The following is a 27329-nucleotide window of genomic DNA, read 5'->3' on the forward strand; positions in this document are numbered from 1 at the left end:
AAAGCATAAAGAGCAAGGACCAGTACTGGGTGGCAACGTACTTAGACCCCCGGTAAAAAAACAAAATGGCAGACATGTTACCAGCATCACAGAGGGCTGTCAGAATGTAGCATTTCCAGGCCTTGCTGCAAGATATGCTGCATTCTGCTGTTGCAGGCGCTGGCAGAGGAATTTCCACCTACAGCGAAACAGGTGCGGGTAACTAGTGTTGAGCGTGAATATTCGAATATCGAATTTTTTTAGCGAATATCGGCACTTCGCTAATTCGCAAATATTTCGAATATAGTGCTATAAATTCGATATTTCGAATATTCTTTTTTTTTTTTTTTATTGTTATATTTTTTTCTTTCCCACTTCCCTAAAGTTGTTCTTACCTGTCCTTTGAATTCCTGGCTTCCTGGCTGCTCCAGTCAGTGCCCGTTGCCGCTTCTGCCGACTTCCGTGCTCATGGAGCGTCCCCATCACCATGGGAACGTCTCCATATACTAGAATGTACTGTCGGATTTGAGAATTACATTGAAATCACAATTCGATTATTTCAAGTTATAATAATCGAATTGCGATTTCAACTTAACACTGCTATATTCCATATTAGGCTAGATTTAACGAATATGGAATATAGCATTACTAAGCTGAAATCGCCATGCGATTACTTCGAGTTATATTAATCGCATTGCGATTTCAACTTGGACCTGGTTTACTATGGTTGGCTTGGTAGAATTAGCGAATATGACGAAAATATTCATTATATTCCGCAAAACTAAGATAACAAAGTATTCTGTATCTTCGTTTTAGCTACCTATTCGTCAACTTCGCTAATTCTAGCAATCATATAGGAAAGTTTACTATAGAGACAGCTAAGTTTAATTCGCTATGCAATTATATGACTGCTTTAAAAAAAAAAAAAATAGAATAATTATAATACCTGATAATTATTATAATTATTCTATTTAAAACAGTCATATAATCGCATAGCGAATTAAACTTAGCTGTCTCTATAGTAAACTTTCCTATATGATTGCTAGAATTAGCGAAGTTGATGAATAGGTAGCTAAAACGAAGATGGAGAATATTTCGTTATCTTCGTTTTGTGGAATATAACGAATACATTCGCCATATTCGTTTTGTGGAATATAACGAATATATTCGTCATATTCGCTAATTTTACCAAGCCAACCATAGTAAACCAGGTCCAAGTTGAAATCGCAATGCGATTAATATAACTCTAAGGAATCGCATGGCGATTTCAACTTAGTAATGCTATATTCCATATTTGTTAATTCTAGCCTAATATGGAATATAAACGTCCAGCTGATTTGATGAATAAATTAAAATGGGATCATCAAATATGAAAAAATTCCAGCAAAATTTATCCTCTTAAAACATAACTTTTACTTGGTTGTAATTATAAAATAATGCCACAAATGTGGTTCACTAGTGAATATCTGTGAAACAAAATATATATAGTGATAAATACCTATACAGAGTTACCTACCACTGATATGGTTATAGAGGTTGGTGTACATAGGCAGCATGGGGAGTATTAGAGCGTCTATCCTATCCCTACGTTCACCCTCTATAGAACCTCAGCCCAGGGACGTCCCCTGGTGGTGGAGACTCCCTGTCCTCGAACCTGGACTGACTGCCCTATGCACACCGTCCTCTCAATGACCCCAAAAAATCCGGCAACCTGTATATAAGATGGATACAGCTAGTGTCACAGGTTAGTTATCGCCTGTTTTAACAGTAGCCCAAAAAAGACATAAGGTGCGGTGGTGTGAATCCCACCTCTGGCACCATAGAAAAAGCCCCTCGGAAACGTAACGATGATCATATGTTCCCAGGCTTTTTAAAGCATAATCCCCGACGCGTTTCCCCTATTTTCAGGTTCATCAGGGGGTGAATAAACAGTCATGGGTGAACCGTCTTAGTAAAAAATACTTATGATATATTGTGATACATTTATATTATAACATGATACAAATGGAGGATACGGAACCAGATAGCGCAAATACTGATAGGTGCAAGGGTTCAAACGGACCAATCAGATACATCCCACTTAGCCTCAGACACGGTCGTCATTATCAGGAGCTATTAGGATAAGGACCAATGCACTGTCCAAAGACTTCCTTGCGCTCTGGTGTCGTGCCGTTCCTCCAGATAGTCACTAATATGGAATATAGCAGTGCTAAGTTGAAATCGCAATTCGATTAATTCAAGTTATATTAATCGAATTGCGATTTCAAATTGGACCTGCTATATTCCATATTAGGCTGGAATTAACGAATATGGAATATAGCAGTGCTAAGTTGAAATCGAAAGTTGATTATTATAACTTGAATTAATCGCATTGCTATTACAATAGAAGAGTAGCCTTTAAGTTAAAATCGCAATACGCGATTATTTAAATCGCATATTAATCGCGATAACTAGAATAATGACGAATATTCGATTTCGACGAATATAAAACGAAAATTCTATCGAATATTCGCGAATTTAGTCGAAATCGAATATGGCACCTGCCGTTCATCACTACGGGTAACAATCCTACCTCGTCTGCAAGAAGAGGGCGGTTTGAAGATGTATTGGTCACTTAGGATTTGAGGTCATTCTTGCAGCCAACCTATCGACAGCCGCCCTCCGTATCCAGCCTCAGGGAACGCCTAGACCGACAGGTGTCCTACTACTTTTGGTTAATGGCCGATATGGACGCTCTGAGAAGCGAGGAACCCCTGGACTACTGGGTGTGCAGGCTTGACCTGTGGCCAGAGCTGGCACAATTTGCCATGGAACTCTTGGCTTGCCCCTAGTTGAGTGTCCTGTCCGAAAGTATGTTCAGCGCAGCAGGGGGGATCGTGACCGATAAGCGCACTCACCTAGCTCACAACAGTGTAGACTCCCTCACATTTCTAAAAATAAATAAGGCATGGATATCGGAGGAATTTAACACCTGTGACAACCATGTGTAATTGAATTTCCTCATGCCAGCCAAAACATATCTGCCACCAACCGGAACAAAGAATGGTCCTTGTCTTATGTATATACAGCGGCATAAAAGACCATTTCTGGCAGGTGAATGCCTAATTTTTGGGCCCTACAGTAAAATTGATATCCACTGACAGCCTATTATACCTCCAGCCACATAATCACTTGTTCTTTTCTGTCAGGTGAATGCCTAATTTTTGGGGCCCGTACTCCCATGGCCTAAAATAATTTTTTTCTAGTGCACATTTTTGAGAGTTTCCCTTTAAGACGCATAAAAATGGCCCCTGATTAAAATACATTATTTTTGTGGGAATTTTTGCCATTTATCCCCCTCTGGTATGTCAGTGTCCATGTTGTGGGACTATGGCTGCATGCACACAACCGTTGTTTTAGTCAGCATCCGAGCCGCAGTTTTTGTGGCTCGGATGCGGACCCATTAACTTCAATGGGGCCGCAAAAGATGCGGACAGCACTCCGTGTGCTGTCCGCATGCTTTGCTTCGTTCCATGGTCCGCAAAAAAAATATAACCTGTCCTATTCTTGTCCGTTTTACGGACAAGAATAGGCAGTTATATTAATGGCCATCTGTGCCGTTCCGAAAATTGCGGAACGCACATGGACGCCATCCGTGTTTTGCGGACTGCAAAACACACAACGGTCGTGTGCATGTAGCCTATTTGTGCACTTCTTGTATTTGGTGGCTACAAATATGACCTGAAGGTTTTTCAGGTTCGCCTGCCTTTATAGTGAATGGGGCACACCGCAAATGCACTTTTCGCGAACATTTGCTAGCGAACACGCGTTCGCGAAACGTCCCGGCTGATGTTCGTCCATTACTAGACTGCATTTGTCAAACCTTGAGAGCCGTAATAAATGGCCAGAGACATAAAAATGAAACCTGCTATTTCAAGCCAAGAGTTAAGAACTTTGAAGTTGCTAACTTCTCCCCTGTTGTCTGGATGCCTTTGCTCAGGTCTGTCCTACAAATCCATCTTTGCTCTTCTGGCTACAATCCAGCACTACTACTTCTGTTTGTTGTTCTACCTGAATTGTGTACATCCTGGTACACCAGCAAATTTATGTTTAACCCCTCCAGTACAGAGCCATTTTTCAACTTATGGACCAGGCCCAATTTTTTAAATCTGACGTGTCACTTTAGTGGTAAGTTTGGAACACTTTTACTTATACAAGCCATTCTGAGAATGTTTTCTTGTGACACATTGTACTTCATGATAGTGGTAAATTAGAGTCGATATATAAATCACCTTTATAAAAAAAAAATCCGAAATTTCTAGAAAATTTTGAAAAATTCTCAATTTTCTACATTTTTATTTCTCTGCCTTCTCTCTGTGTTCCGTTTTTTGCATTCTGTATACGGAACCATTCATTTCAATGGATCCGCAAAAAAAAAAAGGAAGATACTCCGTATGCATTCTGTTTCCGTATTTCAGTTTTTCCATTCCGTTCAAAGTTAGAACATGTCCTATTATTGTCCGCATAACAGACAAGGATAGTACTGTTCTATTAGGGGCCAGCTATTCTGTTGAGCAAAAAACAAAATGCACACTGACATCATCCATATTTTTTGCTGATCCGTTTTTTGCGGACCGCAAAATACTGAAAAAGTCATACGGTCATGTGCAATAGTCCTTAGATATTGATACATCACAAAATAGTTCTGTTATTTTACAATGTTCACCTGACAGGTTAGATCATGTGCCATTTTTATAGACCAGGTTGATACAGTTGCGGTGATACCAAATATGCCTATTTTTTATTTTTTTATTTCAGTTTTAAATAACAAAAGCATTTTTGGGAAAAAAAATCATGTTTTTGTGTCTCCATTTCCTCAAAGCCATATGTTCTTTTTTTTTTTTTTTTTGATGATGTAGGGGCTCTTTTTTTTGGGGATAAGGTGACCATTTGATTGATACTATTTTGGTCTATATTGGATAATATTTTATAGAGCAGGTCATTACAGCAGACCCGGCAATACCTAATATGTCTATTTTTTATTTATATATATATGTATATATATATTTTTTAATTATGTCAGTTTTAACCCTTTCATGACCAAGGGTCATTGATGCCCTAGTGTCCAGGTCAAAATTTACAAATCTGACATGCGTCACTTTATGTGGTAATAGCTATGGAACACTTTTACTTATCCAAGCCATTCTGAGATTGTTTTCTCGTGACACATTGTACTTCATGATAGTCATATATTTGAGTCAATATATTTCACCTTTATTTATGAAAAATTCCCAAATCTACCAAAAATTTTGAACAATTCACAATTTTCCAAATTTCAATTTCTCTGCTTCTAAAACAGAAAGTCATACCTAATAAAGTATTTATTACTTAACATTCCCCATATGTCTACTTTATGTTGGCATCATTTTGAAAATGTAATTAAATTTTTTTAGGACGTTAGAAGGATTAGAAGTTTAGAAGCAATTCTTAAATTTTTAAGACAATTTCCAAAACCCACTTTAAAAGGACCAGTTCAGGTCTGAAGTCACTTTGTGGGGCCTACATAGTGGATACCCCCATAAATGACCCCATTGTAGAAACTACACCCTTCAAGTTACTCAAAACTGATTTTACAAACTTTTTTAACCCTTTAGGCGTTCCACAAGAATTAAAGGAAAATGGAGATAAAATTTCTAAATTTCACAATTTTTGGCAGATTTTCCCTTTTATTAAATTTTTTAGTTTAACACATTGAGGGTTAACAGCCAAACAAAACTTAATATTTATTACCCTGATTCCGCGGTTTACAGAAACACCCCACATGTGGTCGTAAACTGCTGTACGGGCACACGGCAGGGCGCAGAAGGAAAGGAATGTCATACGGTTTTGGAAGGCAGATTTTGCTGGATTAGTTTTCTGAACGCCATATGATTAAAATTTTTCTGCCGATCGTCTTGTGCAGGGGCTTGTTTTTTGCAGAAAGTGTTGAGGTTTTTATTGGTACCATTTTTGGGTACATAGGATTTTTTGATCATTCATTATTACACTTTATGGGGCCAGGTGACCCAAAAATTGGCTGTTTTGGAACAGTTTTCATTTATTAGGAGGAGTTAGGTCATGTGATAGTTTTATAGAGCAGATCGTTACGGACGTGGCAATACCTAATATGTATACTTTTTCTTATTTATTTAAGTTTTACACAATAATAGCATTTCTGAAACCCAAAAAATGATGTTTTAGTGCCTTTATAGTCTGAGAGCCATAGCTTTTTTATTTTTTGCAGCGCTTGGATTAAAGAGCTGGTTTGACATTTATACACGTGGTAGCTGCACGGGGCATTTGCAAATATCACGTATATAAACGGATTGCAGTTGGAAAGGGGTTAAACAATAAAATGAAAGTACACTGTACAGTGTACTGCAGTGTATTTTCACTTAGGGCTCATGCACACGACCGTATGTATTTTGCGCTGTGTGAAACATGAATCTGCAAAATATACGGATGACATCATTGTGCATTCAGTATTTTGCAGAATGGAACAGCTGGCCCCTAAAAGAACAATCCTTTCCTTGTCTGTAAAGCAGACAATAATAGGACACGTTCTATTTATTTTCAGAACAGACATACGAAAACGGATTGCACAAGGAGTAAATTCAGTTTTTTTGCAGACCCATTGAAAGGAATGGTTCCGCATATGGTTAGCAAAAAAACTGAACAGACACGGAAAGAAAATACATTTGTGTGCATGAGCCCTTACACTGTCTTTGGCAGCACCCTGTCAGGCTCAGATACCATAGCCAGCCGGTATGCCTACCGGAACGCTGCCACGGCAGCACAGTGGCCTAATGGGGGATAGAAGGAGCTCCAGGGGTGCACCGTCAATGAGGTGAGGTGAGGCGATTACTTCAGGCAGCGCCAGTTTGGGGTAAGTGGGGGGCAGCAGAAGGGCCATGGCCACTTCCATTGTGGAAACGCTCATCTCTGCTCATCTCTGCATATTCATTTGTCATCAGAACAGCGATACGGTTGAATGCTGCTGCGGGGCATGGGAGCGATGTCCAATAGGCTTTAGTCCTGCTTCTTGTAGCCTATCAGAAGCTGGTGTCATCATCATGAGCCGGGCTGCATACAGCTCAGGGCACAGTTGCACCGCATCACTGAGCAGAATGAAGGTAAATATTTGAGTTTACTATTTTTTGGGGGCAGCATGCTGTTGGGCCACAATTGGGGAAACATTATGAGGACATTGGGGGGCTCTAAAAATGAGCATTTTTGTACTGGCACACATTATAAGGGCACTATGGGGACATTCATTCTACTCATTCTACTAGGGGGACAAAAGGGGGTAATTTTTTATACTGACACACATAAGGAAGCATTTTTTTTCAACTAGGGGTCACTTTTTGTACTGGCACACAGTATAAGGGAACATTTTTGTACTGGCAAACATTGTAAGGGGAAATTATTTTACTGGAAAACATTATAAGTGGCCATTTTTTTGTACTGGCACACATTATAAGGGGGTATTTTTTGTATAGACAAACATTATAGGAGGAATTATTACTACTGAAGGCATTATGTTGAGATTTATTACTACTGGGAGACTACGAGTAACATGATTATTAGTATGGGCACTAGGGGGGCATTATTATGTCTGGGGCAAAATGAGGGACATTATTACTACTGGGAGCATTGTTACCACATAGTGCACTCTGGCAGAGAATTATTACTATTGTTTGAACTTTTGGGAGGACTGTTACAGTAGGGGCACCCTGGCACAATTATTTTTGAAGGCCACTATATTTGCGGCAATATGTGTCAGGGACACTATTTGCTGGGCACCATTATTTTTAAGGGCATTGTGTGCCATTCATTATTGAAGGGGGCACTATCTATTTGGTACTAGTATTTCAGATGGACTCCTGGTGTTTCTGCAGTATACTATTGGGGAGCACAGTGGGCATGGTATTAGAGGTGGCAGGATGGGGTGTTTAAAAGGTGGGGAGGAAGATGTAAAAGTGTAACACCCCAGAGTGGTGTTACCACTCCTGCACCCTCCTACTGTCTTTGATGGGCTAGCACAATGTCATCTTATTTATGTCTTTCCAGGTCCTCCACAATGTGCATTCATAATCTTGTTATGTAACTGTTTATTACATGTAATGTGCCTGGTTCACCAGCAGGTGGCAGCTTAAATGGCAGAGCTATTCTTAGAGAGAATGGAACTTACCATTCCATTCTCCCCCCTTTGGTCAGAAGTGGGACAGTCCTGCTTGCTACCAGAAGGAGGTAGGGCAGTTCTAGTTTGTTCTTTTTGAGACTCCATGTTAGAGCTGCCAGGATTCTAACCTACTTTTTGGCTGAACATAGGTCCGACTACAAGAGTGAAGTGCAGCATAAAGAGGATACAAAGACACCAAGTTAGCTTGTCAGTACAGCAGAGTGAGAGAGGTATAGCAGAGTTACGTTTGCCTGCCAGTTTAATGCTAAAGCCTGCTGGAACCCAGACAAAGCCTGAAACAGTTTGAAAAAATGTTTTTTCAAGTAAAGCTGCCATTGAACTTTATCTCCAGGTCTGGACTCCAGTTTTTTATTCAAATCCCTCAATTATTACCCCTATTTATTGCTTTGGAGCCAAAGTCTGGGGTCCAGCCGTATCCAGGTAGGAGCACCATGACAAACATAAAAGGACAGTTAGACAGCACTACACCACTCGGCATTCCTACCAAAGATGTGATGTGATATAGAGGGCCCTGGGGGAGGCACCCGTTGCAAAAGTAAGAAAATTGCAGAGAGAAAATATGGCTGAAAGAAATCATCATTGCGGTCTGGTCTGAATAGAGAAGATAAGGAAAGAGTACATCTACATCAGGGGAGACCTCATTCAATGAAATAGGTACATATGTCGTTCTGTATTACTCTGCATGTTCTGTAGCGCTGTATGCAATGTTTTCCAAGTATGCCTTTAACAGAAATGCTGGAGGGAAGGGGTTAAGTTGAGAATTTGGCATTGGGAAGGTGGAGAGGGGGCATGCACCATTTCAGTTTTCATTTTAGGCAGCAGAAAGGCTAGGTGCAGCCTTGGGGAGCTCTATCCCTCTGTTAACCTTTCAACCATCGGGACACTGCCACAGCAGTTTAGTCCATTTTTTTGTGGATTTCACCTCAAGTCATCTTGTTCCTAGCTGATTTCTAGTTTCAAGTTTTTCCTGGTATTCTGTCTGACTTTTGGCTATCCATAACATTCTGCTGTAGTCTACTCTCCAGGCCAGTCCCATGTTTAACCTTTTCGTTAGTGGGCCTGAAAAAGCCTGAAAAACTCAGCAAGTTTTTGTGTTTTAGCTCATGTGGTGGTTTAGCGCCTGAACTTTTTCGGAATATTTTTTGCTATATTTGTTTGCGACACTTTTTATTAATGTGTTTTTAGAGATTAATTTTTTCTTAAAAATTTTGGAAAAATTTAAATTTTTAGTCTTTTTTTCTAACTATAGCTTTTTATTTTTTTAATATACAAGCTGACACGAAAATAAATTAATGCAATGGGTTCTCTATTTTGTGTTGATCATTTTTATATATAATATGCATAGTTTTGTGTGAACAGGGTGACTATGGTAACAGTTTCGGTTGGCGTGGGTGTTTTTTTAACATTTTTTATTTATTTGCATTTTTTATTATATTGTTTTTACTTATTTTTGGAACAGCACATTGTACCGATTTTAAATACCACTGGGTGATTTCAAGTAATTTTCTTTTCATTTCCAAACAATTTTACATATTTATAGCCTCAGAGTAACCACCTGGATGGACAACTAATGTACTAGTCACATGTCCTAGTCACAGGTCACAACCCAGACACATGTCCCCTTTTTATGCTATATATGAACTTAATATTTCTTGAAATTGGCTACACTTAAAAAATATCCCCCTCTTCCTTTTCTTCTCCCTGCAGAGGATTCAGTACTCATCAGACATTCCAAACAAATAATCTGAATCTTCTTGTAGTCCGGAAGTCAAATAATACAGTGTGAGTTTTTCCTATAGCCTGAGGATCTTCTGAACAAGGTCTTAGGTGGCCATTTAAGGAACATCAAATAAAAGGTTCTACAATATAAGGGGAGGTAAAACTGAATGAAAAAGAAAGACAAAAAAAAAGTAATCAAAATTCATAAATGAAGAGAAGCATCACCAAGCCATCATCTAATATGAAGTGCAAATCAAAGTCTCTTGAGTGCTGGAGTTTGATGACCCCTGGAATAGACAGTTATTGTTTTTGAATTTATAACTCTGAAGCTAATTATTATTTGGATCAACTATTATACTGTATAACTGCTCTCCTGATCTCTTAAGAAAGGCAAACATTGTGTTTGCTGTTTTACTTTTGCAGGGAAACAAGGCAGGGAGGATGAAGGAGGAGGAGGATCACATAGCCCTAACTGTCGGGCTTGTCCACAATGCTTTGCAGGCAGTCTGTGAGTCAATCAGGGTGCAGGACATTGACTGGTCTGTTAGGCTCTGTTCTAACTCAGATGTCCACATACCAACTATGAGCTCAGCCAGTGATATGAGAGGACCTTTTTGCCATGTGTCTGGTAGACACCAATTTCAGTCATATCAGGGTCTTGCAGGGACAGTGTAGGGATCTATTTAGGTAGACTGAATCAATATGTAGGAAAGTCAGGTTTTATCACGTAGAGATATGTGCATTTTACAGTGAGTGAAGCTTCAGGAAAGTGGAATGCTGGTTCATGTATTGAACTGCAGGCACCAAAATTCTGCATAAAGATCTTTTTTTCTGCTCAATAGCAGCCAGCCTTTTTGTTCTTTTTTTTAAAAAAACATCAACTTTCTACGGGTTAAAAGTGTTTTACAGCACTTCCAGCCACATATATTTAGCAAGATACACTGCTCAAAATTGCCTTTTTTGTTACCTTTTAAATTTTTCAGTTCAATGCATTTTACTGTTTTAATATTCCAGTTTAATTCAACACATTTTAGCATGTCAATATACCAGTTTAATTCAGTGCATTTTACTGCATCAATATACCATTGTAAACTGTTCACACCAGTGTGCATGGTGTTTGTAAAAGGAGAATGACATTTAATTCACCCAAATTTGAAATCACCTTCTCCACATCTCCAGGTGCAATGAGCAAATACAGGGCCAGCTCCTAAAGTCCAGAAAATGAAGTGAAAGGTGCCAACACAAATCCAGCTTAAAACTTCCTTTATTAAATCATAGAAGATGAAAACATTAAAAGCATAAGCAAGATCTATGAATATCGAGCGGATACCCCACTCTTAATTATGGCATAAAATATTCAGCCAACCTACCCCACTTTTATATGGCCAGCATGTTAAAAGCTGCCAAACAAGAGAGGGGTGGGGCTTAAAAGTCAAACACATACCAAACATGATACAATTATACAAAATAATTTATTGCAAACAGTTTTTTAACCATTTATGCTTTTAGTAAAAATAAGTAAGATCCGTGTTGCGATTGAGACTTTTTGGAGAACTTGTGTGTGAACTTGAGCGTGAACAGGTTCTTAACATTCTATTGAACTCTCCTATGGGAATACTATTTAAAGTATGGCGGGGGTGACAACTGGTGCTGGAACCTTGCAATTTATTTTCTGAACTCTCAGCTGGCCTAGTTGCTGGTGGTGCAGTTGCTGTTGTTCCACTTAGGGCTCGTTCACACAAACGTTTCTTTGCGTTCCGTATACGGGCCATTTTTTTAGTTACATTTCAATGGTTCTGCAAAAAACACTTAATGAACTCTGTATGCATTCCGTTTCTGTATTTCATTTTTTCCGTTCCGTTCAAAGATAGAAGATGTCCTATTATTGCCCGCAAAAAAACGGAACACATACAGAATGTACTCCGTATGTCTTCCGTATCTATTCTGTTTTTGCGGAACCATCTATTGAAAATGTTATGCCCAGCCCAATTTTTTCTATGTAATCACTGTATACTGTATATTCCATATGGAAAAAACGGAACGGAAAAATGGAATGAACTGGAAACACTATATGGTCGTGTGAAAGAGCCCTTAGTTGTAGACATTGAAATGGAGAGAAGGAACATCCCTCGGCGCAAGGAACCAACCAATGGCAGATGATGAATCTTCAAAAGTATTTATTGCAATCACACAACGCGTTTCGGGGAAAGGGTCCCCTTCATCAGGTGAAGAATATTGCATAACAGATGGACAAACATGCTGGATATAAATACACAAAAATGGTCACATGCAAACAAGGTCAGGGGGGAGGTGGGCGTCACCTCAAAAAATCCCCAAACTAGAATCAAAGTGATCAATACACAAACTGATGAAATAAGATATATACATATAAAAACTAGCCCATTGGGCTTACAGGGTACTCAATAAATGTATTTTTAATCATTAACAGAAATGAACATCGCTTTAAGATGCAGCCCATTGCTGAGGAGGAGGAACGGCGTAACACAGGGTCACATGATCGCAGCTCCGATCATGTGACTTATGATGCAGTACTGTTGCTGGGTAACGCGACGCTTACAGGCCGGCATGAAAGGAGGCTCGGCAGACTGAGGAATCCTGCGCCCTGCTGCCTTCATAATGCGATCGGCAGCGCTACGGTGGGAAGCCTGTGAAGCCCTACTTAACTAGAGATATTAAGAGTAACATCATTATCAAATAGATCAAGAGAAAATAAATAAATGGATAAATAAATACATAGACAATGGGGTCCAGGGTACATAGTTATACATATACCCATAGTACACATGATCAATTCAATGTAAATAATTCATTGAATGCAAAAAATGCACTCTAGAGGCAATAAATTTGATATAAATATAAAATATATAGTATATAAAAAAATCTATCATGCAGGACTTTACCATAAATGGGTGGGAGTGGGAGGTATCAAATCTGTCCTTCCTTAACATAAAAACAAAATGATTTACTTGATTCAGTGATTAATTAAAAACTGACACAATAAGAGAATATAATGTATAAATATATATATATATATATATATATATATATATATACTGTATATAAAAAAATACATATCTATAAAAAATAAATATAAAAAATAAATAGAATAGAAATAACAATATTGATGATTAAAAAATTAATGATAAATAATATATAATATTAATGACAATAATACACTCAATCCATTCTCCGTACAAAGATCATGTGACCTTAAAAATTTATTTCGAAAGCCTCATTCAGACCATTTGGATTAAGGCAATCAAGTTTAAAAATCCAATACATTTCACGTTTACGAAGGGTCTGAATGGCGTTTTGAGGATCAGTACATTTATGGTTCTAGGTATTGGACTGATAATATTGTCTTCTACCGTAGATACATAGATGATTTGATCCTCATATGGAATGGTGATGATGCCTCAATTACCTCCTTTTTTGAGAAAATGAGGTCCACTAATTGGGGAATAAATCTGATAGGGACATCCAATCCTGTCAAGATTGAATACCTTGATTTAGAATTGGAAGCCAGCGGAAAGACCATTATCACACGCACCTTTTTTAAAAGGGTTGACTGTAATAGTTATTTGGACTATTCCAGCACCCACTACAAGAAATGGAAGGTGAATATTCCCTTTAGCCAGTTTAAAAGAGTTAGACGTAATTGTTCCCTTGACAAGGACTTCATTTGCCAAAGCGAAATCATTGTGATAGGTTTTTGAAGAAGGGTCATTGAAGCTGCATATGAAAGAGCAAAGGGCCTATCCCAAAGTTTATGTCTCAACAAGAGCGAAAAAACACATGATAACAATGAGCACTTCTGTATGAATTTTTTTACGACATATGGGAATAATCATGACGCCATTAGAGATGTATTGTCCAGACATTGGCATATATTAAAAAGGGATCCACATTTGAGGCAAATGTTACCTGGTCAGCCCAGATTAACTTTCAGGAGGGCCCAAACCCTTAAGAATGCTTTGGCCCACAGTAGACTTAGACGCATACCCTCACAACATGTGAAGCCGACTGTGAGCAATTTAGTCTCAAGACCTTTGGGGAGTTATAAATTCAATTTATCCAGGTGTTTATGTTGTTTGACCATTAGTACTACATCGTCCTTTCGCAGTAAATCCACTGGGGACTCCTTTTCCATAAAAAAAATCTCAGTTGTGGCTCTCAAAATGTCATTTACCTGTTGGAATGCCCATGCGGCCTACAGTATGTAGGTCGCACCATCCAAACTCTACGTAATAGGCTTAACAAGCACAGATCTAATGTAAAAAAGAAATTTTTACAACATAGTATATCCCGCCATGCGACAGAACATCACGATGGGTGCTTTTCCGGGTTTAAGGTCACACCCATCGAACAGGTAAATGACAGCTGTCGTAATGCCATTCAGACCCTTCGTAAACGTGAAATGTATTGGATTTTTAAACTTGATTGCCTTAATCCAAACGGTCTGAATGAGGCTTTCGAAATACATTTTTAAGGTCACATGATCTTTGTGCGGAGAATGGATTGAGTGTATTATTGTCATTCATATTATATATTATTTATCATTAATTTTTTAATCATCAATATTGTTATTTCTATTCTATTTATTTTTTTATATTTATTTTTTATAGATTTGTATTTATTTCGTATATGTATAGAAGAATCCAAGGCAGCACACAAATAGCAGTGAAAAAATAGGGTGTTTATTCCCCCATATGTAGACAGCAACGTTTCAGCTCTCTCGATAGAGCCTTTGTCAAGCCTTTGTATTTATTTCTATATATATATATTTATACATTATATTCTCTTATTGTGTCAGTTTTTAATTAAGGATATTTTTTTTAAGTTAAGGAAGGACAGATTTGATACCTCCCACTCTGATTTATGGTAAAGTCCTGCATGATTGATTTTTTATATACTATATATTTTATATTTATATCAAATTTATTGCCTCTAGAGTGCATTTTTTGCATTCAATGAATTATTTACATTGAATTGATCATGTGTACTATGGGTATATGTATAACTATGTACCCTGGACCCCATTGTCTATGTATTTATTTATCCATTTATTTATTTTCTCTTGATCTATTTGATAATGATGTTACTCTTAATATCTCTAGTTAAGTAGGGCTTCACAGGCTTCCCTCCGTAGTGCTGCCGATCGCATTATGAAGGCAGCAGGGCGCAGGATTCTTCAGTCTGCCGAGCCTCCTTTCATGTCGGCCTGTAAGCGTCGCGTTACCCAGCAACAGTACTGCATCATAAGTCACATGATCGGAGCTGCGATCATGTGACCCTGTGTGACGCCGTTCCTCCTCCTCAGCAATGGGCTGCATCTTAAAGCGATGTTCCTTTCTGTTAATGATTAAAAATACATTTATTGAGTAGCCTGTAAGCCCAATGGGCAAGTTTTTATATCTTATTTCATCAGTTTGTGTAATGATCACTTTGATTCTAGCTTGAGGATTTTTTGAGGTGACGCCCACCTCCCCCCTGACCTTGTTTGCATGTGACCATTTTTGTGTATATATATCCAGCATGTTTTTCCATCTGTTATGCAATATTCTTCACCTGATGAAGGGGACCCTTTCCCCGAAACGCGTTGTGTGATTGCAATAAATACTTTTGAAGATTCATCATCTGCCATTGGTTGGTTCCTTGCGCCGAGGGATGCTCCTTCTCTCCATCTCATTTCAATCCTCTGTGTGGGCCTAGGCACGCTTATCCGAGGACATCTGCCTCCGTGGCTGCATACCAACCTCTATATTGGGGATTGAAATTATCTCTGACATGTCTACAATAGCGTTGTGCCTATAATTGGCAACCCTATAAGGTGAGCCTCCTAAATTGGAGTAAAATCCGAGGTTTTAAACGTTTTTACCCTATGGTGCTCCCTTTTTTTCTGTTTATACAGTAAACAACTTGCCTTTATACGTACTTAGTTGTAGACATTGTCATGCAGTTCCACACCATCACTCAAATTAAATTCTGCTCCATGGTACATAAAAATTGTCTAATTTCCAAATGTTGTGCCGTCCCGCTCCTTGACGCAAATTTTATTCTATTCTATAGTGCTGTTATATAGTATTGCTACTTCTGACTAACTGTCTGTAAATTTTTTCTTATTTTTCAAATGTCATCAGTTCTGCACCTTTACCAATCTGTAATTCTTTTTAAAAAAAAATATTTCTAACTTTTCTATTACTATTTCTGGGAAATTGTCCATTATAATTGTCTTGTTTTCAGAGTGTTGTGCACTTCCACGGCTTCACCTAAATTTAATTCTGTTCAATAGTATTACTATTTTTGACCAGCTGTCGCTGTTGTTTTTTAAATGTTATGCGGTTCTGCGCTTTTACCAAAATTGAATACTGTTGTATAGTATTACTACTTCTGGACAGCTTTCTACAAAAATTGTCTCATTTTCCAAATGTTGTGCAGTTCCATGATTTCACCCAAGTGTTATTCTGCTCTGTGGCTTTAGTTCTTCTGGCCAGCTGTCCATTAGAATTGTCTCATTTTCTAAATGTTGTGCAGTTCCATGATTTCACCCAAGTGTTATTCTGCTCTGTGGCTTTAGTTCTTCTGGCCAGCTGTCCATTAGAATTGTCTCATTTTCTAAATGTTGTGCAGTTCCGCACCTTTACCAAAAATGTATTCTGTTTATAGCATTAGGACTACTTGCCAGCTGACTATTAAAATTGTCTTGTTTTTTAAAAGTATTGCAGTTCCGCAACAAAATCTTATTATGCTCTGTGATATTTGTACTTTTGCCGTCAATTTTTTATTATTATGTTTTTAAAATGTGGAGCTGATGTATTTATCACAGAATTGGTAGTGAATCGTTCAACTATGGAATGATATAGATATACTCCTGTTACAGTCTGGATAGTTATTCAAACAGAGAATATTTCAAATGTTCTACTTTTGATGCAATACCATTATTTAAGCAATGGCCGACAAGGCAGTATAGTGAAGGAAAGAGCAGAAGGTTTTCCTAATGTGCAAGAAGCTTAATAAAAGAATCAAATAAAATAGTCATGGATGTTATCAGAAAGCTGCTATCTTTGATTGTTTCTTCTTAAACTGGATACATTTGAAAAATACATTCCCATTTTCCAAGTCTTGTCTGAGGCTTTCATACAATTTACTACGACAGCCCCACCACCCCAGCATTTACCTCACTGATCAACTACTTCTATGTTCTCTCTGGATAGTACTTTCTTCCTTTGAAATAAAGAATCAATAAGATTCTGAAGAAACTTGGACATCTGATTCCTGAGTTTGGCTGTTCTGTAGATCAGGTAGGAGGAATGTAGGGCTGGGAGAAAGTCAAAGATAACATTGAGCCATAGAAGGTCCGTACAGTAAAAATAGTAATAAAAGACACAAATACAATTTGCAACGAAGTATATAATGTTATATATGAAAGTGAAGAACACAAAAGTCATCACTGAGTAATATGTCTCCAAACTGATGGTTAAGTTACCGCTCATCTTCATCCTTCTTGTGTGATAATACAATGAGGTGAAGAGGAAGATGGAGGATGTGCAACAGAAAATCAGTGGGAAGAAGACTCCAATAGTATAACTGTATAGATAATAATCATTTGTGCAATGTGTGAATACACCATTCATGGTTGCATTGTATGTTCCACCTTCAATCGCCCCTATAAAAGGTAGCCTAATGGACAGCAAAGAACTAAAACTAGAGAGAAGTATTGAAACTAAAATGGAATGAACAGTCCTCTGTACTATCATCCTCCTCAGATACAGGAGCAGTCTGGCCTTGAGGTTGGCAATCTTCACACAGAACACAATGGAGAGCAGAGCTGTTAACCAAAAATTGGCATAAACAAAGAAAGTATAAACTGCACTCATAATAACCGAAAATATATCAGAATGCAGATTACTCTGAGAAAATGTACTCATAAAAAAAAATAGAAAAAAATCACACTGAGTGCAGATCCTTGAAATGCAAACAGAAGTTACAACGTGATCTACAGGAGTCACCGATCTTCCTTTCCACCAGTCGTTGACATTGACGCCTATAATAAATGAATGTATCACCAGACCGAGTGTGAGACTGATCACTGCTGAGGCCAGGAGACCCTGGACATCAATCTCACCCTCTGTAGAACCAGCCATCTGTCCTGCTCTCCGAAGATCCTAATAACACACTGAGCTTTTATCAAATGTTTAATGGTCATTTGTGCTAGGATCGGCTGTAGGAGAACAACCTAACTGTACCTACCTGATGCAGTAGAGTTATGCCGGAACTGCCGTCTTAAGGGTAGCCTGAAGGGGGCTACCCTAGTGAGGATTGTATGTGAAGAGGGGGGGTTGGGTGGGCAGACGTGCCAGCGGAGGAGCGAACGTGCAGCAGGTATCGGCTGCTGCCTTTTTAACCCTATGTGGCCCCGCCTCCCCCCGCACAAATACAGCAATGCACGCATTGCTTTACACTTGTGCTAGGATCGGCTGTAGGAGAACAACCTAACTGTACCTACCTGATGCAGTAGAGTTATGCCGGAACTGCCGTCTTAAGGGTAGCCTGAAGGGGCCAAAAACCACGCGGATGCAGGGAAGGATTTAACTCTGTGTATTCTAGGTGATGTTTATGACAGCAGCTGATTGAATGCAAGTGACATTTCCTGTTGCGGGTCAGGAACATACCGTGCGTAGCATGCAGATTTCCATCTGCCCAATTTCTGGATGACGTGAGCCGGAACATTATTTTTGGAGGCTGCGGAGGCGGCACCTATGCGGAATGAATGCCCCGTAATTGCTAATGGGTTGACCCCAGAAGAGGAGACTAGTAGGCGAACGTATTTGAGGAAAGTCTGGATGTTCAGGGGAAACCCATCCAATTGGAACAGGGGGGATTCCGCGGGCACGTTCCTGGTGAACTGCAACCACTCACGTAGGACCGTTACTGGGCACCATTTGTTGTTGGTGACAAAGTACCTCACCTGCACGGATTCCCCAGGTCGGCTGGTCTTGCTGGAGTCCAAGCTGAGGGTGAGCAGCGTGCCGTCCCAGCGCAATTGGTTCCTCCGCAAGAACTTGCTTGATGATTTAGCACAAGTGAACTCGCCTGGCCTGAGGAACCCGTAGAACGCCAGATACAATGCCGCCCGGACAAGAGAGCTGATGTACTGCCCGAACGGGTGATTAGCCAGAGCGTCGGACACGGTCCTAACCATGTTGCCGGTGAACGGACGCCTAGTGGGTCGTTTTCTGATGGACTGTTTCTGGATGCCTCTCAACAAGGACTTGATTGGATGAGCCATGAACAGTGATGGTTGGTCCGGAAACTGCACATACCAATAATGCTGTATGCCAGCGAGGTACAGCTTGATGGTGCTGAAGGATAGATTTAGCTGTGAGTGGCAAAAAGCTGTGAACGCCAGCAGGTATGTGATAGGACCTTCACCAGCCGGAGGGTATGTGACTTTGAATCTGTTGAACAATCGCCAGGCCGTCGTGTACGCCTTTCGTGTGTTGCTGGACAGAGAATCAGACATGAGACTTTTGGCCATCTCGAGAAATGGTGCTATTCCATCAATAGTTGGCCATGAGACGGGGCGGGTGTCTGGGAGAGATCTGCCTCTGGAAAGACCTGAAAGAAGAGGGGAAAGTTAAAGCGAGATAAAGCATCGGCTGCGATGTTACGTTGCCCACTTATGTGTGTGCAAATGAAATTGAAATTATTTTGCAGGGCCAGCCATACGAGCTTCCGCACAAACGCCATGATGTGCCTGGAGGCTGACCTCCCCTTCATTAGGATGTCAGCGAGAGCCTCATTGTCTGTGAGGAACAGGACCGTCTGGTTTCTCCACCGAGCCCCCCATGTTACTGCCGCTGCTACTAAGGGATATATTTCAAAGAGTGAGGAACTCCTTGAAAAACCAGTTATGCTGGTGATGTCTGCCGGCCATGGTTGGGCGAACCAATGGGTGCCATGTATGGCTGCAAAGCCGGCCGCGGGCGAGGCGTCTGTGTGGACCACAGGGGAATCACTGGATACCACTGGAATGAACAGGGAGACCCCATTCCATTGGGAGAGGAAGTTGTCCCACATCAGCAAGTCAGCAACTGCGTTCTGGTCCAGCTGGACTGGGCTGTCCTGGCAGGGTGCTTGTGGGAGAAGTGCCAGGAGCCTTGATATGAAGGACCTACCCTGTGGCATGATCCGCATAGCAAAGTTCAGCATGCCAAGGAGTGACTGAAGGTCTGCCCTGGTGGTCACCCTCACTTGCGCTAGTCTGTGAACGACAGACTTTATTCTGGCCAGCTTGTCTGGAGGCAGACTGGCCTTCATGTCCACTGTGTTCAAGCGAATGCCTAAAAACGTGATTTCTGTGCTGGGTCCCTCCACCTTGTGCGGGGCCAATGGAACTTTGAGGTCTGAAAAAGCCGTGCGCAGGACCTGTAGATCTAGAGGCACTTGATCTGGGGATTCTAGCAGGAGAAAGTCATCCAGGTAGTGGATGACGTGATTTACCCGGAAAGTGTTGGTCAAAACCCAATGCAGCGCGCTGGCCAGTTGGTCGAACAACCAGGGGCTGGACTTTGACCCGAAGGTCAACTTGCTGGCGAAATAATAAGCACCCTGCCATTTCATGCCACGCCACTGCCATAACTCAGGATGGATGGGTAGTAATTTAAAAGCATCCGTGATGTCCGCTTTTGACAGAAAGGTGCCCTTGCCTAATTTAATGATGACCTGTATGGCCTCATCTATTGACGCATACCTCATGGAAAACTCCTCGGATGGAATTAAGGAGTTTAAGCTTGGTATATGTAAAGAATGTGGGGCGGACAAATCATAGATTAGGCGTTTTTTATTGTTGAATTTGCCCGTCACAATGCCAACTGGATTGACTCTCCAGCATGCGAAGGGAGGTTGATTGAATGGCCCTATTAAGTACCCCCGGTCTAGTTCGGTCTGGATCAACTGCGTGACCGCCTCTGGGTCTCTGGCTGCCGACTGCAAATTATCACATTCGAATGTGGTTTGAGGGAGCGCGAGCAGCCCTGTATGGTAACCGTATGTCAAACCGTGGATGACGAACTGCACCCAGGCCGGGTGTGGATGTTCCGCCAAGAACAATGCCAGCAGATCCACGTCAATCACGCTTAGTCACGCCGGGCCTTGGTTCCTTTGAGGGCATGCTGCGCGTGGATGGGCCCTGAAACAAATCGCACACAGATGTAGTAGTCTGCACTGATTGTAATGACAAATGGCGTAGTTGTAATTGTTGCATATCTGGCTTCGACCAAGGTATTTTATGGGACGGCCTAGCTTGTCAACCCCGGAAGCTGGTTTGCTGTTTGATGGACCTGGCCCAGAATTAGGTTGTGCTGGATCTGCTACGTGGCCTGTATTGGAACACCACCCCGTAGTGTGGGAGTAGGAATTGCAGATCGTGCACGTCGGGGCTTTTAGCCCTGCAAAATGGCGGCAGAACAATTCCGTGTCTATGTTGGACCCATCCAGAACGTGCTGGCACTGTATCAGGGCAGCTGCTGCCTTGGCCGAAAAAGAACGATGGTAGTCAAAGAATGCTGTGCCGCCATATTTGTATCCTAATTCGACCACCTTGTACATGTACAAGTCTAGCTCGGCCCTCCTATGCGGGTTGGCTGAGCAAATCACATCCCGGTATAAGCTAAATGCTAGTACAAATTCCATGACGTTCAGTTTTCTGTTAAGCCTGGCATCTTTAGACTTCAGGATGACCGAAACCTCCCCACATGCAATGGTTCTATTGTCCGGGGCCTCATGTGTAGCAATGAGCAGAGACGCTAGGTTTACATCTTTGCCTTCCAATATGTCCTGTCTGATATTGGCCGGAATGAAATGGGATGGGGCGATTGTGGGAAACTGGGATGACCCACCAGAAGCACTGGATTGCCCTGCTGGAGGTTCCGCGGGTGTTGGTGCCGTCAATGCTGCCGCCGCAGACCTGGCTTCCACTGATTCCATCCTGGTCTGAAGGTCCGTCATGGATGACGCCATGCCGTTGATCATGGCGTGTAGTTGGGTGAGTGACGTCTGGATGGTACCCATGGACACTTCGTCCTGGCTCACAGGTGGTACGTCTGCCATCAACAGGCGATACAATTCTGCTTTCCTTGCTGATGCTGGAAAGGGGATTCCCCTTCGGCGCAGCTCGGCGGACAACTTCGGGATGGTCCAGGAACGTAAAGATGGTCCCACGCTTCGCTCCGACTGGGTGTCCCCGCTATCCCGCGACGCGGAAGAGCCTCCAGGCATAAATTCTTGCGACATCTTCCTACCGGTCATTAATTGAGAGCCATTAATACCCCCCCTATTCCCGAGCTGTGACCTGTGACCTTCTACCCGAGTGCCCGACCCCTGGTGGGAGCAGTGACTGTAGACGTGACAGATTTGACCAGGCGGCACCTGTGGTGTGACCCTGACTGAGATGACAACCCCGGTACGTGCCTGTGGTCGTGACAGGATTTCGTGCTGACGTGAGGACATGTGGATGCGTAGGTGGTGTGCCTGTAGGCGTGACAGGACTGTTACCCGGCCTTTGGACGTGACAAAACGTGTGTCGCAAGACTGCCTGTGGTCGTGACAGGACTTTATAGCGAGTCTGTGGACGTGACAGACATTGGAACACGAACACCTGAAGTCGTGACAGGGTTTTTTTTTTTTTTTTTTTTTTTTTTTTCTCGAATGCCTGTAGACGTGACAGGGTTTGTTTTTTTTATTTTTTTTTTTTTTATTTATCGAATGCCTGTAGACGTGACAGGGTTTTTTTTTTTTTTTTGTTTTTTTTTTTTTTTTTTATTTATCGAATGCCTGTAGACGTGACAGGGTTTGTTTTTTTTTGTTTTTTTTTTTTTTTGTTTTTTTTTTTTGTTTTGTTTTTTTATTTATCGAATGCCTGTAGACGTGACAGGATTTGTATAGCAAGTCTGAAGACGTGACAGACGCGCATGAATGCCCGTGGTCGTGACAGGACTTATGTGAGTCTGAGGTCGTGACAGACTTTTTTTTTATTTTTTTTTATTGGGGTGCAGGGCACCCTTCCACCGTCGGCGTGGCGCCATGGATGCCTGACTGCTTGTGGCTGCGCTGGAAGTTGAAACGTACCTTGTTGCCGTTTATTGCCTAAGGTGCCACGGAAGGTGACACGAACTGTGAAAACATAACATGAGAGAGAAAGGAGAAAAAAAAAAAAAAAAAAATATATGTATTTTTTACCTCATGTATTCAGTATATTGGGCAGACCAGACGAGCCACGTGGCTCCCATCCGCCAACACATTTCATGGCCACTGTTGGTTGTGGCCTGTTCCTGCGAGAGGCGTGAACAGACGAGTGGCTGCGTGTGACCCCCGTAATAAGTGGCATGACTGTTGCCTTGATTGCGACATCCCACCCCTGTGTGCACCAACGCCCTTTTTTTTTTTTTTTTTGTGACCATTTATGCATTTGAACAACCTGCGGATGCGAACTCCTGTGAACATAAACATTGCTGTTGAACCAGTACTATATCCCAGCATGAGAGGACCCAGACCACCAGTATATGCAGTAATCACTTGACCTTCTTGGAATGGACTGTAAGATATGAATGAAGCCAGCAATTTGTAAACCTCCAACCCCTGTAGCACAAAGCAGTTCCCTGCCCGCTGCCGAGCAAGTGGCAGCAGGCAGGTGACCACCCATGCATTTGAACCACCTGCGGATGCAACTCCTGTGAACATAACCATTGCTGTTGAACAGTACTATATCCCAGTATGTGATTACCCAGACCACCAGTATGCAGTAATCATTTAACACTTCTTGGAATGGATTGTAAGACATGAATGATGCCAGCAATTTGTAACCCTCCAACCCCTGTAGCACAAGCCGTTCCCTGCCTGCTGCCGAGCAAGTGGCCACCAGGTGGCGCTGTGGCACGACTCGCCGGCTGAGTGGTGCGGCCGGGGACTGCAACCTGAGGTATGCAGCCGCCCCCGCCGACGAGGAGAGTGGAGCCGTAAGCCGCCGGTCTCTGCTGCATGCCGCCACGTCCAGCAATCATCCCCCCCCTGCCCCCGTCTTACTTAGAAGTCGCGACGCTGCGACCGTTCACGCTGCCCAGCCTGTGCAGAAACAACCCGGAAGTGCCTCGCCTCACTGATGACCCCAGACGTCAGACGTGCCAGCGGAGGAGCGAACGTGCAGCAGGTATCGGCTGCTGCCTTTTTAACCCTATGTGGCCCCGCCTCCCCCCGCACAAATACAGCAATGCACGCATTGCTTTACACTTATTGAAATGCTACTGTATTTGCCGAAAAGGCAAATCACATCACAGATATTCTGAGCTGGCACAGCTCTACAAATGCAGAGCAGATCACATAACATGGCAAGATTACTTTACAGCTGCTACAGGAGAGATGGAGAAATAAAAAGGTTTGTTGTGTACGGCTGCTTTCACACGAGTGCATCTGCAATCTGTATATGTCCCGGATTTTATGTACTGGAATCAACCGCCAATGTTAATGGATAGGTCTAGCCACATGGCCGCATAATTTCCATTAGTATTTGAAATCTGCAGCATGTCCTAGTTTTTTGCATGTTAGTGTTGAGCGAATCAAGATTAACTAAAAAACTGATATTGATAGCATGTGTTTACATTAAAATGAAATGATTTACTGTTTGAAGTAATAAATGCTAACAACCGTTTTATTCCAAATTATTTAAAAACGTGGCTAACCACCAAGGTACTAAATTCAGGCTGGGTAGAGGGGACAAGCTGTGTGTATTTTAATATATATTAATCACAGAGCTCCTGTTCCTATCACCAAAGAATGTGGTGCTTTCACCCAAGAAGATAAACCGTATATGGAACTAACAATTATCATTTTACTTATATACTGTATATATATCCAGTGAGTCTTTTGAACCCTTGACTATGGTCAATGTTGACAATATAGTAGTGGGAATATAACATTTCCTTCCCTGCCTAAAGCGATATCAAATATTGTTAACAGCTGTTTTAGCCCACAGTATGAGATCGCCCCCAAAACAACTCCAAACGGAGTATAAACGACAGGTTCCACTGCTATGGAAAGTACAATAGCTACACTAATTCTATATGTTTCATTGTCTGATCCACTGCCTGCTCTGCTCGATGCGTTTCTATGCCAACCTAGTCGTTGGCATTTCATCAGGAGGAGATAAAACATAGAGAGCAGATATGACAAAAGGTATTTGAAAAGAGCCGCTCTTTGTGGCCACGCTACGGCCAACTGAGTGGCGGAGGCTACTCACTACTGTGGCTGCTCGTCCGCTATCAGAGGCGTGCAACATTGATATTGGAGCTGCACGTACACCATTAGATACGTGCAAAGTTTTCAAATACCTTTTGTCATATCTGCTCTCTATGTTTTATCTCCTCCTGATGACATGCCAACGACTAGGTTGGCATCGAAAAGCGCTGAGCAGAGCAGGCAGTGGATCAGACAATGGAACATATAGAATTAGTGTAGCTATTGTACTTTCTATAGCAGTGAAACCTGCCCCAAATAAACAGGGTGGTGTGATATAACTGTTGTGTAAAAAAAAATTGAGAGGTGTGATATACCTGCTTCCACAAAATACTGATTAAGGGGTTTGATATACCTGCTTCCACCAAATATTGATTGAGGGGTGCGATATACCTGATTCCACAAAATACTGATTAGAGGTTTGATATATCTGCTTCCACAAAATACTGTTTGAGGGCTGCGATATACCTGCTTCTACAAAATACTGATTAAGGAGTTTGATATACCTATTTACACCAAATATTAATTGAGGCCTGCGAGATACCTGCTTCCACAAAATACTGATTATGGGGTTTGATATACCTGTTTCTGCCAAATATTAATTGAGTCCTGCAATATCCCTGCTTCCACAAAATACTGATTAAGGGGATTGATATACCTGCTTCCACCAAATATTTATTGAGGCCTGCGAGATACCTGCCTCCACAAAATACTGATTGAGGGGATTGCTATACCTGCTTCCACCAAATATTGATCGAGGCCTACTATATACCTGCTTCCACAAAATATTGATTAAGGGGTTTGCTATACATGCTTCCACAAATTACTGATTGAGGGCTGCGATATGCGATATACCTGCTTCCACAAAATACTGATTAATGGGATTGATATACCTGCTTCTAACAAAAATTGATTGATGCCTGCTAGATACCTGCTTCCAAAAAATACTAATTATGTGGTTTGATATACCTGCTTCCTCAAAATATTGCTTGAGGCCTGCAAGATACTTTCTTCCACAAAACGCTGATTAAGGGGATTGTTATACCTGCTTCCACCAATTATTGATTGAGGCCTGCAATATGCCTGCTTTCACAAAATACTGATTAAGAGGTTTGATATACCTTTTTCCACCAAATATTGATTTAGGCCTGCGATATACCTGCTTCCACAAAATACTGATCAAAGGGTTTGATATACCTGTTTCCACTAAATATTAAATGAGGCCTGCGAGATACCTACTTTCACAAATACTGCTCTTCTCTAGGGACTTAGACACAGGGTCATTTTGAAAATGACAGGCAAAGGAAGAGGCAGGCTGTTCCACAGGGGTGGTAGTAGTCTGGCAGGTGTACTACGCCAGAGCCTAAGTGGGAAGTTTGAGAAAGCGTGTGCGATTATTTCAAAGGACGCACCAGAGCTGGTTGAGTGGTTCATTCATCCTTCCACTTCTGCAATCTCCTCATCCTCTGTATCTGCAGCCTCCTTACTCTCTGCTGTGTGCACACCCAAAGATACCACCATAGCCCTTCCACTCGAATCAGAGGAATAATTTTCCCATCCATTCAGCCATTCTTGACATTAGATGAGAAAGAGGAGGTAGCAACGGCCGCCAAAGAGCGGTCTGACGACAGTACCCAAATTGGCCCAAGTATGGAGGTCCCCACTGTTGCTGCCTACTCCGAAATTTTAAATGTCAGTGGTGGTGAAGGTGACGATGATGACGTGTTGATGGACGTCACGTGGGTGCCCACAAGAGAGGAAAAGGAGGGGAGTTCAGAGGGAGAGACAGAGCAGCAGAGAGGGAGGAGAAGGAGGAGAAGCAGGAAGAGCTCGAAGGGCACAGAAGGCAAAAAGCAGACTGTAAATGTATCTGGATCGAGCCATCCACCATGCACGGTCACATCTGGCGCTCCCAGGATGCCGGCACAGGGCTCCACAGTGTGGGCTTTTTTTTAACAATAACAACGAAACATTTGTAAAGCGCTTTTCTCCCACAGGACTCAAAGCGCATAAGATTGTCTCAGATCGGTGCATAGTGATATGTACAGGGGGAAAAGTTATGTGATCATAAATGCCAGGCTAAATAGGTGGCTTTTCAATT

Source organism: Bufo gargarizans, chromosome 4 (genome assembly GCF_014858855.1).
Source record: "Bufo gargarizans isolate SCDJY-AF-19 chromosome 4, ASM1485885v1, whole genome shotgun sequence".
In the NCBI taxonomy this organism is placed as follows: Eukaryota; Metazoa; Chordata; class Amphibia; order Anura; family Bufonidae; genus Bufo; species Bufo gargarizans.